The sequence below is a fragment of the Protopterus annectens genome, chromosome 4.part0 (genome assembly GCF_019279795.1).
Source record: "Protopterus annectens isolate FY-2018-M chromosome 4.part0, PAN1.0, whole genome shotgun sequence".
Lineage (NCBI taxonomy): Eukaryota > Metazoa > Chordata > Ceratodontiformes > Protopteridae > Protopterus > Protopterus annectens.
Window position 1 is genome coordinate 96,023,271 of NC_056733.1, and position 15,942 is coordinate 96,039,212.

General features: G+C 42.2%; 1 protein-coding gene across 3 annotated transcripts in view; it reads right to left on the reverse strand.

Moving 5' to 3' along the window:
- The window catches only part of FOXK2 (forkhead box K2), a 1,878,646-nt gene that overhangs the window by 1,554,877 nt on the left and 307,827 nt on the right, over positions 1-15,942 (reverse strand). The window lies entirely within an intron of this gene.

Genomic DNA, 15,942 nt, shown 5'->3' on the forward strand with positions numbered 1-15,942 from the left:
TGTTTTCCAACTTGTTCAGCTGAATGCAATAAATCCTGCAACTTTATTTTCCACACAGTCAGAAATCAACATCATTTTCTGCTTAAGTAAACCCGTGACGTTGTTGATATTTAAGCATATGAAATTGACAGTTTAAAGTCCTGTTTGCCAAGGTTGCAGACGTGTAGACCTTCTTACCCCATAGGTTCATATGTTGGTACTGGGCTATATGCCCGAAGGCATATATTAGTCCAGCCACGTTGTGTGGTATTCACTGCCCCTTTAGTAGTTCCCTAGACCCTTGTACTAGCAGCTAGTACCCTTGGCCTCTATCTAGTAGTGCTGTTGGTGTAATCCCCGGTGTGAACTTTGTTACCCATCCACTCATCAAGGTTCCTCTTGAAGAGGAATAGTGAGGGGCTCTGTCTTATATAGATCAGGACCCTGTTCCATAGTAAGGGAAGTATCTGTGAAGGGAATCTATCCCTCCAGCATGTTCTATTCATTGTTGTGTTGAGGTTTATATCCCTAGAGCGTGTTGCTCGAGTAGATTTGGTTTTGCTAAGATGGAGCATGTTCAACAATTCTGGGTTGGACATGGCTCTGTACGTTAGACAGAGATCGGATCTGAGAAAGCAGTATGCAACAGAGAACAGTCTTAGCTTTTTCAATCGTGCTGCATAGGGCAACTGTGAGGCCAGTAATCCTCTTGGTTAGGTACCTCTGTGGTCTCTCCAGCTGCTGGAGATATCTAGCCAGGTACATTCCAATTGGTGCATTGTACTCAATAATGGGTCTGATTAGGGAAGAGTAGAGGGGCACCATTACATCCTTAGATCTTGATGCGAACCCTTTCGTGATCAGATGGGTCACATAGAAAGATTTTCTAACCACTTTGGCAACATGGTTATCAAAGGAAAGCTGACTATCTACTTGGGTCCCTAGATCTTTTATTTCTTCAGATTTCAGTGGATTACCTCCTATGTTGTAGTTTGCAGGTACTCTTTTCCAAAGGGGATTACTACGCATTTTTTTTGCATTTAGCTTGAGACCATGGCTTTGACACTATGCATCAGTCTCATTTAGGCCCTTCTGGAGGATCTCCATGTCGGCCGGAGACTCTATTATAGCACCCAGTTTGCAGTCTCTCCATCTATCCAGCACCCTGGAATCTCCATCAGAAGAGGAAGGATCTTTAGCAGTAGAAGCCTTAACGCCCTTGGGACCCTGAGAAAATAGATAATTCCTGATCAAAAGAAGAATCAGAAGAAATAGAAACTGGATCTGAAGATTCATAGTCAGTGCCTTGCCTAAGCCTCTTAGCAGGAGGGGGATGGGTACCCCTGATCAAGGTAATTAAATCCTTAGCCATTTTGATCATTTGTTTTTTAGGCATTGGGGCCTGTACACGTGGCCCAAGCATCATTTTTTTTAGACATAGAAGTAGTTTTTGCCCTTAGTTTTGAAGATGTCGGTTTAATATACAAATCTTTAGGTCTGAAAACACCCTCAGAAGCCGGTGCCTTCTCAGGGGCTCCAGACCCATCTAAGGTAGAGACATCCGCGGGTTCAATACTTAAAGTATCTCGTGGCATACCAGACTCCGAATGGATCTCAGTAGAGGCCTGCGAATCAAAAATAGCGGGTATCAGGGGCTGCGAAAGCACCTCACTGAGTACCAGTGAACCAGCGACTGGCCTAGGAGAAGCTTCGTCATCTGTTGTGGACCTAGACAGTCGCTCTCTGCGTTTTTTAGGTATTCCGGTAGTCCGATTGCTAACAGACGACATTTCTGGACAGTTAAATCTCGAGCCAAAATATTTAGAAGCAAAAATATACCGACGTTTAATAGTGTGTTGATTAAATTTAGCACAAAACCGACAGCAAAGCACGTTGCGATCAGGGCCTAGGCAAGGAATAAAGTACAAATGAAAATCCTTATGAGGTATTTGCTTCTCACAAGTAATACAATTATTAACTTTTAGTGACATCGGTAAGGAGCAAGAAAAAGTTTTCTCAACGGGGTACTTAGCTTTTAGTTGAAGACTTCAGTTCTGAAACTCAAAAACGAAAATTTCAGGAGTCGGCTGACCGGCACTTGTGAACTGCTTCTGCTTCGGGCAACCCGCAGCAAGAAAGACTGATGTACTGGCGTCGGCTGAATGTTTTACACCCCTGACTACCTGACGTCATGGAAGAAGGGACAGCAACCGACACAGGACCCAAGACTTTGTTAATCAGGCCGACTGAGGGCAACCTGCCAGCAGATTACCCAAATGTAATGACTGAAACAGTGAAACATGAAGAACATCAGTCTTGCCACATTATTATGCCTTTCAGTATACAGTCATTTTGCCATTAGTATATCACAACCAGCAGCAAGATGAGAGACAGTTTCCAATTCTGTTTTACAAAACATACATTTGTCAGTTTCTCCCACATGTTCAACAGACTTTGTAAACCAATGTGTACTTAAGTCCACTATCTTGGGCAGCCGATTTTAACCTTTTGTGTTTTGGTTTAAATTCACCTCTCTAACCATTCCTGCATTCGATCCTAATCAACAGGAGGTTGTTCCAAGAGTTATTTATACCTGCAACTATATGCATTTTCCACATTTCTTTCCTTACCATCTGATCCTTCACCTTATAATCTTTTTGTTTTTTGGCACATACAGATGTGGTACTTTTTTTTTAATCTACTTCTGGTTCGATTTCCATTCCCACGTGACGCAGATATGCTTCTGCTAAACTAAGCAGGGAAGTCATCTTATACTTATTCTCCTCATATTTCAAAACTTTAACTACGTTTGGGTCTTGTGAGGTCAGCAGGTATGTATGCAGTCCCATGATTGCAAATCTATACATGTAATCAATTTCGTGGAGGCCCACATCTCCTTCAGAACAGGGAACATATAATCTTGGTAAGCAATGATTTTTAAAAATCATTTGATGAGCATGAAGGATTCTTGTTTTCCTGTCTAACCAATCCAATACCTTTTGGGGCCAATCACTCCAAAACTAAGGACAGGAAGAGCAAATTGGTGTATAGCTTGGTCTTTGCTCCTAGAGGTCAATGCTAACTTCCGTATTCATTTTAGTAGTCCTAAATATTCCTTACAAAGTTTTATTCACATTTGTGTTTTATTGTTGATCCTTCAATTCCCAAATATTTATACACTCCCTCTTGCTCAAGTTTTTACATCACATTTCTGTCCCAAACTGACATTTTCTTGGTGCTGCAGCTTTCCTGCTTTAAAGGTTGCTTTTGCACATTTATAAAAACCAAATGACATTCATACATCTGAAAAAGTTTTGTCCACTTGCAGTTGCTTTCAGTTGCTCATCTGATGAACTACAGTTTTAAATCTACAAAAAGATGAGAAGTCCTTGTACTTTGTTTTCTGGGAGCCAAATTGTAGCCATGATTTAATCTGTTAAGAAGACAACTTAATGGGTTAAGGGCAAGACAAAAGTACAGCAGAGACAATCAGCCTGGAAAATCCCCCTTTGAACTGTTATCTCTGGAATAATAACTTGTCCTTTATCATGGCTTAACTGCAGAGTGGTTTGCCACACTTTCATGGTCACTGTAATGGAATCTGTGTAGGGTGTATCTTGCATATTTTTAAGCACCCTTATCCATGAATATGGGATACTGCCAAATGCTTGTGTGTAGTCTACCCATGCCATACTTGGATTCTCGCCCGCCCCCCCTTTTTTTTTTTTAAACAGTTCACCAATATGATTAACAAATGATCCTTTGCTCCTTATGACTTATTGCTCTTCTGTTCTAATGCCATGACTTCTCTTCTAAATAACTATAAACTTTGTTGGCATCAATTACAGTGCATAGTTTATACATTGTCAGGAGGCAAGTATATTGGTCTATAGTTTTTAGGATAACTAGCAGGTTCACTCAAGCAGGAGTACTGTTTTTCCTGTTAACCAAGCTGGTGTGTCTGGGGTGCGCACAAACTTTTTTTTTTTACTCATGGTTAAATTTTCATGTAAAGATGTTAATACTTTTCGCTAGAAGTTAGGTACTGCATTTGGGCCTGGGGTTTTCCAATTAAGAGCTTCACTTTGTTTCAATCTCTCTGGCAGTTGCTTCATCCCCATTTCATATCCTGTACATTTACATTTGAACTTATTCTTTGTTTCACTTTTTCTATCCATTTAGCATCTGTTATGTTCACGCTCACAAATTAATATTCTTCCCTGATAAATGCCCAGCCTTAAAGAACATTCTTCCCCCTTACATCCCAAACAGATCTCTTGAGATCTGAACACCAAAACCTAATCTCCATTCACAAACCCAAACGTCCCGCCGGCCAGCTTCTACTCTCCTTCTCTCTAGGTAAAAAATGGAACTCTCTCTCCCTCCTTCACTTAGGACTATACCAAACATTGAATCCTTCAAAAACCAACTCTTCCTACACCTATCTTCCAAATGGAAATGCTCCTGCTTTCACCCTACATAACTCTTCCCACTAAGCTCTCCATACTCCTGCTCTACTATACTCTCAAGCTTATTCTAATTTCTCTAAAGAACCTGAACTAGCAGACTTAAAATAAACTCCAAGCTTGTAAATATTGTAAACTTCTAAAGAGAAGAAAAAAAAAATGTTCTGCTTTTTTAAACTGTCTCATGATGTATATTACACTTGCAGTTTTTTGAATGTATGAATCTTACTCTTGTATTTCATCTCTAACATTATGTAACCTTTTTTTTGTATTTTGTAACCTTTATTGTACTGTATTGCACATGGAGCTTTTCTCCCCGGGCCTCCACTGAAAATGGGCACTTCTTGGCCCAGTGGACTTCCCCGGTAATCAAACTGAAAATAAATAAATAAAATAAATAAATGTTCAAACAGGATCTTCATTGACATTTCTCCAAAATATTTCTTTTTTGGTTTGGTGGTGCTTGAAATCCTTTCCCCTCGTTTCCCAATTCTCTATAAAACTTTTTTGGGTCATAGTTTATTTTGTATTTTTCCTTTGTTTATCTGCATTTTTTTTTACGTTTTTCTGGCAGTGCTGATGTTTTTAGTTTATTCTTTGCGATAATGCACAATAATAGATCCTGATCAGTTCTGATACTGTACATTGCTTTTATCAAGTTATCTTTCAGAATATTTTAGTTGATCTGTTCCCTCTTCTATACTCCAACTGTTGACACTTCTCATCTCAATTGCTTTATAGTTCTCTCTATTCAATACTTCCAGGATGGCATTTCATTTCTTCCCTTCCTTTCCCTTACTACAGTGAGTCTGTGATAAGACCATCTGTTATTAATTTAGCTGCAAAGTACATCTTGTTTACTTCTGTTACAATGCACAAATCTCTATGGCCAGTCCTAATTATTGTGCTCATTTATTTATCAAACTTCTAACTTTTTGGGTTTTATTGACTTTCGTTAGTCTATTTCTTTCACTGATCTGAATACGTCTGTCCATCTCAATTATATCAAGCAACTCTTTTGTTTGATCATTTTCTTCTTAAACTGAGGGCACAACATTGGTTCTCAATTTCCTGTGGGCATTCTAAAGAAAGTTCCAAAGCATTTTCCTGTGCCATATTTAAAGTTTCGTCCTGTCATCCATTGCTCTTTCATATGGGAACTCACTGGCCTATCACTCCACATCGACTGTGTCAGACCTGCACAGCAAGGGGAGGAACAGGAGTCTGTGGTAACTCCAACTGAATGTTTGCACTGGTTTCCTATGGAAGGCTCCAAAGTATTTTTATATGGCAACTGATCAAACATTTCTCACTCCACTGGTTTTTCCTTAACCTGCGGATCCATTGCTATACCCTGTGTGTGTTTTCAGAGATATGAAACTCGATACGCTCAGTTTCCATTTCTTTAACATCTCCACTACTAACCCCTCTTCTACTTTTCCTTTGTTTTCTTATTTTTATATTGTAAACTTTTCCACATCTGGAGCAATTTGCTTGTATTTCGCTTAAAAGTATCTTTGCTGCTGCTCTTCATATTAATTAGTTTTGCTTTTTCTTTTGCATAAATATTGCACCGTATTAAATATTTCTTTCCCATGTCCATATTTCTTCAGATGTCTCCTGACCCTCTAGTTTCTCCTGACTTGGGGGACTCATTCCATCATGCTATGATATAACCTGTGTTAGGCTTTCTACACTAAAGCCTTCACTTCAAATAGTATTCCAAAACGTCAACTTCTATTTTTAACTTCTACTTTACTAACTTTCTATTCCATGCTCCCTCTTTGCAATTTGTTTTTTTTTTTTTTATATTGTGAAATTTTCCGTATCTGGAGGCCTTTGCTTGTATTTTCTCTTTGAATGTCTCTGGGACTGCCTTGTGTTGATTAATTTGGCTTTTTCCTTTGCATAAACATTGCACCATATTCGCTCTCGCTTTCCCACAATCGTATTTCTTTTTTATACCTTTTAAAAGTCTGTAGATTTTGTTCTTTACATTTTCTCACTTCCTCACATGCTTCTATTTCCAAACGGATCAAGATTTCATCGACTACATAATGTTTTTCATAAACCTGTTGTATTAATGAAACCAATTTTTTACTCGACACTACTTACAGCTTTTCTTGTGGAAGTATTTTTCTTTCCTCTAATTTCTCTCATTTTTTACATCTGTCTGGAAATTCTGGGCTTCTTGCAGAATAGTAACATTCTCAATAGTCCACTCTATCTTTATGGCTCTTTTTTGGTAAATCAGTTTTTGTGGTCTTCTACTTCCTTCTACAATGGGGAGGGGGGCATTCTCCCCATGAGCATGACAGAGCCCCACTGTAGGAATGCTTCATTGTCTCAGGGATTCTACACTGTCATTTTTTCCAGTCCTGACACCAGTGCACCTACCAGGATTGGCTACTTTATCCTGGGTATTGCACACTCAGCTATCTTTTTTTAATTTCTGTCCATGATATACGCTATATTTTTCTCCATGATGTATGCTATATAAAATAGTCTATACATCAATGTCGTCTTGGTGAGACTTTATGAAAAACAGGATCTGCCTTGTGAAGGTACTCACCAAGACCTGAGGATGACTAATTCCAGCAATACTACTGTTTCTTCAGAAAGAAAGCGATAATGTTCCACATATTCTCAAAACAAACATGCATAAGCTTTAACACGTCAGCTTGACAATTAGAATTCCAAAAATAAAAAAAAGTTGATGTACCTGCCTGTCCCCAATCTTCCCAAGGTTTTCCCACCCTTTTCACAGGAGGAGGGATAACTATTTACCAGATGATGTTTACCAGCAGTAGAATTTGCCAAAGAAATCAACGCAGGGCTGCAAAAAAAAAAAAAAAAAAAAAAAAAAAAAATACACTTGTGTACACTTACCATAAATGTAGATATTAGAGTGTACTCACTGTTGCAGTCATTATATTTGGGCTATCTGCTTGCAGGTAACCCTCAGTCGGCCTGATTATCAAAGTCTTGGGTCCTGCGTAGGTTGCTGTCATCTTCCATGAGGTCAGGTAGTCAGGGGTATAAAGTATGCAGCCAACGCTATTACATCAGTTTTTCTTGCCCCAGATGTCAGGTGCCCCCATAATGGGAAGCAATTATATACAAGATTACACCGCCAACAAAAAGCAAATACACCAGAAAGCTTTAAGTATACTAAACAAGAAGAGAGGTATAGTCAATGAAAGTCAGGGGGCTGGAGGGAGGGTAATCAGGACTGCAACAGTGAATACACTAACATCTACATTTCTGGTATGTGTACACAACTGTACTATGTTCTTCGTGTTTAACTGTTGCAGTCATTACATTTGGGTAGATTCCCAAAGCTAAGGAAGGGAGGAGGAAATTAGAGCGCATTAGGACCAGCTAATAGGCCCTGCAAGACTGCAGTGGCAAATCCAGCTCTGGATTTAGAAAAAATAAGTGGTAATGCTTGGTGAAGGCATGTACAGAACTCCAGGTAGCAGCTTCTAGGATGTCCCTGGTAGGAACACCTCTGAGAAAGGCTGTAGAAGTAGATAAAGCCCTGGTGGAATGGGGTCTTATCCCATGTGGGGTAGGTTTTCCATGGTGCTTATAGTAGAAATGAAGCAATGGCCTATCCACTTAGAAATGGTTTGCTTTGAAATGGCCTTCCCCTCTGCCCCTGCAGTAAATGCAACCAGCAGCTGTTCAGATTTCCTGAGAGGCTTAGTCCTGTCACAGTAAAATCTAAGTTGTCTGTGCACGTCCAAGAAGTGCAGTATTCGTTCACCTTTATTCTGTGGATTAGAAAAGAAGGTTGGCAAATGAATGGACTGATTAAAGGCCACACTGGATACCACCTTGGGCATAAAGGAAGGATTGGTCCTGAGGGGCACCCTGTCCGCATGAAAGATGATGAAAGGCTCCACTGCCATGAGGGCCTGTAATTCAGACACCCTTCTTGCTGAAGTGATAGCTAGAAGGAAGGCTGTTTTCCAAGAAAGGAATTTCAACTCTGCAGTTGCAGCTGGCTCAAAGGGAGCTTGAGCGAGCTTTTCCAATACAAAGTTAAGGTCCCAGGCTGGAGTAGGGGCTCACCTGGGTGGTCTTAAGTTTTTGGCCCTGCTGAGGAATTGCTTCAGCAGTGGATGAGAGAAGAGGGGTGGCTCCGTATTGTAATGTGCTGAAATGGCAGAGGCATGAATTTTAATAGAAGAGAAGGAAAGGCGCTTGTGAAACATCTCAGTTAAGTATAGCAAAATCTGAGGTAAATTGGGTGCTGCTGTGCTCATCCCTTGAGAATGATTCCAGGCACAGAATCTTTTCCATTTGTCAGCATAAGATTTTCTAGTACTAGGTCTTCTCGCCTCCAAAATGACATACATCACAGGTTTGCTGAGGGATGCTAAGGGGGAATTTAAATGATTAGCCAAGCTGTAAGATTCAATGTTTGGAGCTGAGGGTGCAGAATTTGGTTCTCCTGCTGAGACAGTAAGGAAGGTGCCTGAGGCAGGTGCCATGGAGAAATTTGTGACACTGTGTAGGAGTGGGTACCAGTGTTGGCGAGGCCAGTCTGGAGCAATCAAAATCATTTTTGGTTTGTCCTGCTTCACTTTTAGTAGAACTTTGGAGAGCAGAGGCAGAGGAGGAAAGGCACAGACTGATAGGTTTTTCCCAGCTGAAGGACAGAGCATCCACTTTCCAGACTTTTTTATGAGGAGTTCTTGTGCAAAATTTGTCTAACTGGTATTTCTGGGGTGAGGCAAAAAGAACTACGTCTCTGCTTCCCCATTTGCGTGTCAACATGTTGAAAGTCCGTGGTTCCATTTTCCATTCGTGTGGGTCCATGAGATTTCTGCTTAGTTAGTCTGCCAGAATATTCAGCTTTCCTGGCAGGAATTGAGCTTGTAGTTGTAACTTGGTAGCTCAAGGCAGTGTTCCACAATGCCATGGCTAGTCTGCAGAGGGCGTAGGAATGTGTACCCCCCCCCTGCTTATGTACCACATAACCATGGTGTTGCCCGTATTTACCATTAGTTGTCCTGGATGAAGGTAGTCCTTGAAGGCCGTCGGTGCATTCTGTACAGCTAGCATTTCTTTTTGATTGATATGAAGGTGCATTTGATTTGGGCTCCATTTGCCCTGAATGCACTTCCTTCCAGATGAGCCCCCCTATGCATAGTCTGATGTGCCTGTAGTTAGGGTTTGGGCGGCAGGGGGGGTGGGTGTGAATGGCAATCCCTTGTTTTGGTGGGCAGGGCTCTGCCCACCATAGGAACTCTAGGCACAGGCAAGGTATGATAGGAATCATTGCTTCCAGGCTGTGACAATGTTGACTCCATAAACCTTTTAAGTACCACTGAAGTTTCCTCATATGCAGTCTTGCATATGGAATTAGAAGAATGCAGGAGGCCATGAACCCAAAGGCTTGCAGTATTTGTCTTGAAGATGGCAGGGTTTTTGTGGCCACCTGTTTGAAGTAAGTCACCAAATGAATTTGCTTTTCTGGCATAAGGAAGGCCATCTGGGCAGTTGTATTCAAGCTTGCACCCAGGAATGTAATTTTTTTGAGAGGGTACCAGTTGTGATTTATTTTCATTTATGGTGTACCCTAGACAAGTTAGAACCCTTTTTACAAATGCCAGATGTTTTAGAAGAATGGCCTGGTTTTCTGCCTGAATTAGACAATCGTTTTTGAATATTTCTTTGCCTGCAAAACGCAATTACTGGAGCCAGGCACTTTGTGAATACCCTGGGCGCAGTAGACAAGCCAAAGGGCAGTGCAGAGAACTGACAATGTAAGTAGCCTGCTTTGAAGCGTAGGTATCTTCTGCAAGATTCCCTGATTGGGATATGCAGGTAAGCCGCTTTTAAATGTAGAGCTGCCAACCAGGCATCCTTGCCTAGCATAGGAAGTAACTGAAGAGTCAGCATCTTGAATTTTGGAATGTCCAGCAAGGTGTTTAGAGTAGACAGGTTCAGAATTGGACTCCATGATTTGTCTTTTCTGGGTACCAGGAGAAGTCTGGAATAGAAACCTTGTCCCTTTTCCCCTTCTGGTACTAACTGAATAGCCCCCATGTTTAGGAGGGAAAGTACTTGTTTCTGAGCCTCTGCCCACTGATTGGGGGCAGGTCTGGCCACCCGTTTGGAGTTGGCAGTGTGTGGAAATGAAATCTGTATCCCTGGGACACTATTTAAAACCCATTTATCCTGGGTTATAAATTGCCAGTTTTCTGAATGAAAAGTAAGTTTTCCCCCCAAAGGGGCAGCTGAGAGGCAAGTGCTTGGTAATCTTAAAGGGAAGTCATTGAGACTGTTGACCATAAGGTGGGTGCCTTATTTCCAGATTTGGAAGTGGAAGTACCCCCCATTGCTTAGTTCTGAAAGTCCCTTGGGACTGAAACCTGGTGCTTTTGGAGTGCTTGGGTATGGCTTGAGTGGCTCTGGAAGGAGCTGGAAAGGACCAGTTCTTAGTACCTAGTGCCTACTAAATCTTGGGAGGTTGCACTTGTAAGAAATCTTTCACAGTTTGCATAGATTTAGCTTTATCTTCCATCTTTTTTAGACCTTCTTCAGCCTTATTGCCAAACAGGCGGTCCTGCTGCAAAGGAGCATCCAACAGTTTTGCTTTAACATGATCAGGCAGAGACAGCTCCTTAAGCCAAGCATGCCTTCTAAGCACATACCCAGTAACAGCAGCCCTGCAAGAGGCCTCTAAAGAATCAAAACCACATTGCAAAGTAGGTTTTCCAACTTGTTCAGCTGAATGCAATAAATCCTGTAAATATTTTCCACACAGTCAGAAATCAACATAATTTTCTGTTTAAGCAGTCCCATGATATGCTGTTGATATTTTAGCATATGGAATTGACAGTTTAAAGCCCTGATTGCCAAGGTTGCAGAAGTATAAACCTTTTTACCCCATCTATCCAGCACCCTGGAGTCTCTATCAGGAGGGGAAGGATTTTTAGCAGTAGAAGCCTTAATGCCCTTGGGCCCAAGGGAGCTGCCAGAAGATAAGTGCTTGGTGCTGGCAGGGGAAGTCATTGAGACAGTTTCCTGTATGGCTGTGATTTTTCTTCTGCGCTTTTGGAGGTTGAAGCACCCCATTGTTTAGGCCTGTATGAGCCTTGGGGCTGTGATCTGCCTCTGGGGCATCTGTATCTACCTCTTTGTGGTCTGTCTGACACTGGAAAGGACCAATTCTTTGCAGACCAGTTCCTGCTAAATCTGGGAGGCTGTACCTGTAAAAAAATCCTTGACTGTTTGCATAGATTTAGCTTTGTCCTCCATTTTCTTCAAAACCTCTTCTGCTTTAACACCAAACAAGGTATCATGTTGTAATGGAGCATCTAATAATTTTGCTTTAACATGATCGGGCAGATTCTGTTCTTTTAACCAAGCATGTCTCCTAATGACAGAGCCTGTAACAGTGGCCCTCCAAGAGGCCTCTAGAGAATCAAAACCACATTGCAAAGTATGCTTTCCTACTTGTTCAGCAGCATGCAATAAATCCTGCATTTCTTTGTTTTCTGCGCATTCTGAATTTGTCAACATTTTTTTGTTTAAACAGTGTCATTAGATATCGCGGATATTTAAGCATATGAAATTGACAATTTAAAGCTCTTACAGCCAAGGTAGCAGAAGGATAAATTTTTCCCCCATCTATCCAGAGCCCTTGAATCCCTATTAGAGGGTACAGGGTTTTTTGCAGTGGACGTCTTGACCCCTTTGGGACCCTGAGAGATAGTTTCTGGGTCTGCAGCAGGGTTTTTATAAAGAAATTTATGAGAATCAGGAAAGTACAGTTTTGTACCTACCATAAATGTAGATGTCCGAACAGGATAGCATCTGCAGTCCTTACAAATGGGTTGTCCTGTCGTCAGGCAGCCCTTCGGTCGGCCGGATTCCAAAGTCTGGGTCTGGCCTCGGCTGGTGTCGCACTTCACCCGACGTCATAGCTGCAGTTCTTCGGGTATAAAGGCATCAGCCGACGCCATTTTCCTCAGTGTTTCTTGCCCCAGATGCCAGTTGCCCTCTTGGATAGCTAAATTTTGGATAAATGCCAATGTTTCCAAATAGTAGAAGGCAAACACAAAAAATAATCATGTATGTACATATATACAAACAAATACACCATAAGAGATCCCCCCCAGCTAGCTATTAGGTGGGCAAATACAATAGGAGTACCACAGAGGGAAAGGAGGGTGGGTAATCCTGACTGCAGATGCTATCCTGTTCGGACATCTACATTTATGGTAGGTACAAAACTGTACTATGTCCTTCAAGGATGCATCTGCAGTCCTTACAAATGGGTAGAATACCATAGCCAAACTAGGGGAGGAGGAAGAAGAAATTATGGTGTAGTTAGGATCCCTTGCAAAACAGCAGTGGCAAACCCTGCTCGGGATCTAGAGTATAATGGTAAGTTATAATGCTTGGCAAATGTATGCACGGAGGTCCAAGTAGCAGCCTCTATAATGTCCTTGGTAGCCACTCCTCGTAAGAAAGCTGTGGTAGTGGCTGTAGCCCTTGTAGAATGAGGCCTTATGTTCTGTGGAATTTGCTTTCCATGGTAGGAGTAACAGAATCTAATGCAATTTCCTATCCACTTGGAGATTGTCTGTTTGGAGATTGCTTTTCCTTCCCTTCCTGTTGCATATGCTACCAGAAGCTGGTCAGATTTTCTATTGCCCTTGGTTCTGTCCAGGTAGTAGCGTAACTGTCTATGTACATCCAAGGTATGCAGCAGTCTTTCCCCCCTGTTCTGTGGATTGGGAAAGAAGGTAGGTAGGTGGATTGCCTGGTTTAAAGACACTCTGGATACCACCTTAGGCATAAATGTAGGATTAGTTCTCATGGACACTCTATCTTGATGGAAGATTAGGAAGGGTTGTACTGCCATTAAAGCCTGTAGTTCCGAAACCCTTCTTGCTGAGGTAATTGCCAGCAGGAAAGCAGTTTTCCAGGATAGGTGTTGAAGATCTGCTGTTGCTGCTGGCTCGAAAGGGGGAAGTGTCAATTTTTCTAGTACAAAATTAAGTCCCATGCTGGTAATGGTGGTTTCCTAGGAGGTTTTACATTCTTAATTCCTCTCAGAAACTGCCTGAGTAGAGGATGCGAAAAGACAGGTGGATCGAAGCTGTATTCTGCAGAAATAGCTGATGCATGTATTTTGATGGAGGAATAGGACAGGCCTGTATGGAGAAGCTCTGCCAAGTACTCCAGGATGTTGGCAATGTCTACCTTTGACACATCTTTGCCCCTGTCGGTACTCCAAATGAGAAACCTTTTCCACTTTCCTGCATAGTTCCTTCTTGTTGAGGGTCTGCGGGCCTCAAGGATAATGTCTTTAACCCTTTGGGATAAATCTGGGTTAGTTGCTCTTATGTAATGTTCCAGGCAGTCAGTTGCAGAGTTTACAGGTTTGGATGCAGGATGTTGTAGTTGCTCTGGGTTAACATCAAGGGAATCAGGGGCAGTGTCCACATTCTCCCCCGAGACATGCTCCTTAGTAATGGGTACCAATGTTGTCTTGGCCAGTCTGGAGCTGTCAGAATTATCCTTGGACGTTCCTCTTTGATTTTCAATAGCACCTTGTGCATCAAAGGAAGAGGTGGGAATGCATATGCTGTCAGGCCTTTCCAACTGAAGGATAGAGAGTCCACCTTCCAAGCAAGTGGGTGGTATGTCCTTGTGCAGAATTTCTTGAGCTGGTGATTGAGTGGGGATGCGAATAGGTCTATTTGTGGCAGTCCCCATTTCTTTGTGATGGCCTTGAAGATGCCCGGGTGTAGCATCCATTCGTGAGCATCCGAGGTAGTTCTGCTTAATATGTCTGCTAGGAGGTTTTCTTTTCCCGGTACAAAAATTGCTTGTAACTGAATGTTGTAACTCAGAGCCATATTCCATAGGTCCAGGGCCATTCGGCATAGAGGGTATGAATGAGTGCCTCCCTGTTTGTTGATGTACCACATGACTGTGGTGTTGTCTGTCCTTATCAACTAGCCTTCTTGGAGGAATGGTCTGAAATTCTGGATTGCTAGTTGAACTGCCAGCATTTCGTTTTGATTTATGTGCAGGTGCAGCTGCTCTGGAGTCCATAAGCCTTGTATGCACTTGTCCAGCATGTGGGCCCCCTAACCGAGGTCTGAGGCGTCCGTTGTGATGGTTTGGTTGAATGCTGTGGAAGGGCAAACCTGGGTTTGACTGGCATGCCTGAGCCCACCAAAGGAACTCTTGTTTCAGGCATGGAATTAGTGGTATTTCGGTTTCTAAGCTGTCCCTGTGTTGAGACCATAAATTCTTTAGGTACCACTGTAGCTTTCTCATATGCAGTCTGGCATGGGGGACCAGGATTATGCAGGATGCCATGAAGCCCAAGGCCTGCAGTACTTTCCTTGCTGTTAGTTTGTTCTGCTTTGTTAATGCCAAAAAGTAGAGAGGAAGTTGTTCTTGTTTTTCTGCAGTTAGGAATGCCATCTGTTTTACTGTGTCCAATTCTGCACCTAAGAAGGTTATTGTTTGGGATGGTATCAGTCTTGACTTTTTTATATTGACTGTGTATCCCAGTGCCTGTAGTAAGCAAATGACTCTTTGTAAGTCTTCTGTTAGCTTGTTTTTGTTGTCCGCTTGTATCAGGCAGTCGTCCAGGTATGGATAAATTTGGATTCCCTGAAGCCTGCAGTGAGCGATTACTGATGCCAGGCATTTCGTGAACACTCTGGGCACTGTAGATAAGCCAAAGGGCAATGCTGAGAATTGATAAAGCTCTGATCCTGCAAGAAATCTGAGGTATCTTCTGCAATGTGGTCGTATGGGGACGTGCAGGTATGCCTCCTTGAGATTTAGAGTTACCAGCCAATACTCCTTGCCCAGCATGGGAAGAAGTTGCTGTAGGGTCAGCATTTTGAATTTTGGAACGATGATGAATGTGTTTAAAGCGGACAGGTCGAGAATAGGCCTCCAATTTTTTTCTTTTCTTGGTACCAGGAAGAGTCTGGAGTAAAATCCCTTGCCTTGTTCCATAGGTGGTACCCTTTCCACAGCTCTCATCCTTGCTAATTGAGCTATTTGTTTTAGAGCTTCTGTCTTTTGGTTTGGTGGTAGGTTTGGCATTCCTCTTTTTCCGGGTAAAGTGTGGAAATGAAACCTGTAGCCTTGGTCTATAGTTTGCAAAATCCACTTGTCTCTTGTGATATAGTGCCAGTTTTTTGAAAATAGTGCTAACTTTCCGCCTAAGGGTGCTGCTATTTGTTCCCTGGTAGGCGGTGTCAAAGCCAAGTCACTGTGATTGTCCTGTTGCAGTGGTAGTGGTTGTGTCTGTGCCTCGTTGGTTGTTACCTTGCCACTGGCATCCCCTGTAGGCACCTCCTCTTGATTGATTTCTGCCTCTTGAACGCCTATTCCTGCCTCTGAGTTTTAGAGGAGTCTGGAAAGGACCAATTTTTGGAAGGCCAGTTCCTGCTAAACCTTGGAGGCTGAACCTGTAAGAAATCTTTTACTGTTTGTACAG